Genomic DNA, 592 nt, shown 5'->3' with positions numbered 1-592 from the left:
CAAGCTCCGCCCCTCTTCTGTTAACGGCCCACAATTGACATTTTAATCCACAACCGTCATCCCCCCCTCTTCTAACGCCAAAGGACCAAATAACCTAATTCGCACCCTCGTGTACCAACAATTACCAACCGACCCCTCTTCTGCCGAAACGAGACCTCATCAAGGCATTCGAAACCGTGTGTCCATCACCCCTCAAGAACAAGTGTAGGCTGAAGGCTGCCAAGGTGCTTTCGAAGGGCCGTGTGTTCAGCGAGGAGCTCCTCTCTCTCTCTCCCGGTGGCCGAACGCTTCCTTCATATTAGAGGGAGGAACGTAAACTATGTAGTAATATTGCTGTGGTGTTCAGTCTTATACGTGGCCCGTGATGCTCATAATGAGTGGCGAGCGTGATAATGAAAAATCATTACAAGATGAGAAAAGAGACGCTAATGGGGGTATACAGCGGGCTAGGAGTATTACATTACGCGTTACGTTATTACGTGCTATGTACCCGTATAGTTAATTAGGTCTGAGCTACCATCTATAACCTTTTTCTCTCTACATTTTGTGATGTAATGAACTTCGTTTCGTTAATTATTTTCCTCAAAACGAA

The sequence above is a fragment of the Penaeus monodon genome, chromosome 31 (assembly GCF_015228065.2).
Source record: "Penaeus monodon isolate SGIC_2016 chromosome 31, NSTDA_Pmon_1, whole genome shotgun sequence".
NCBI classification, from domain to species: domain Eukaryota; kingdom Metazoa; phylum Arthropoda; class Malacostraca; order Decapoda; family Penaeidae; genus Penaeus; species Penaeus monodon.
This window is presented reverse-complemented; position numbering follows the sequence as displayed.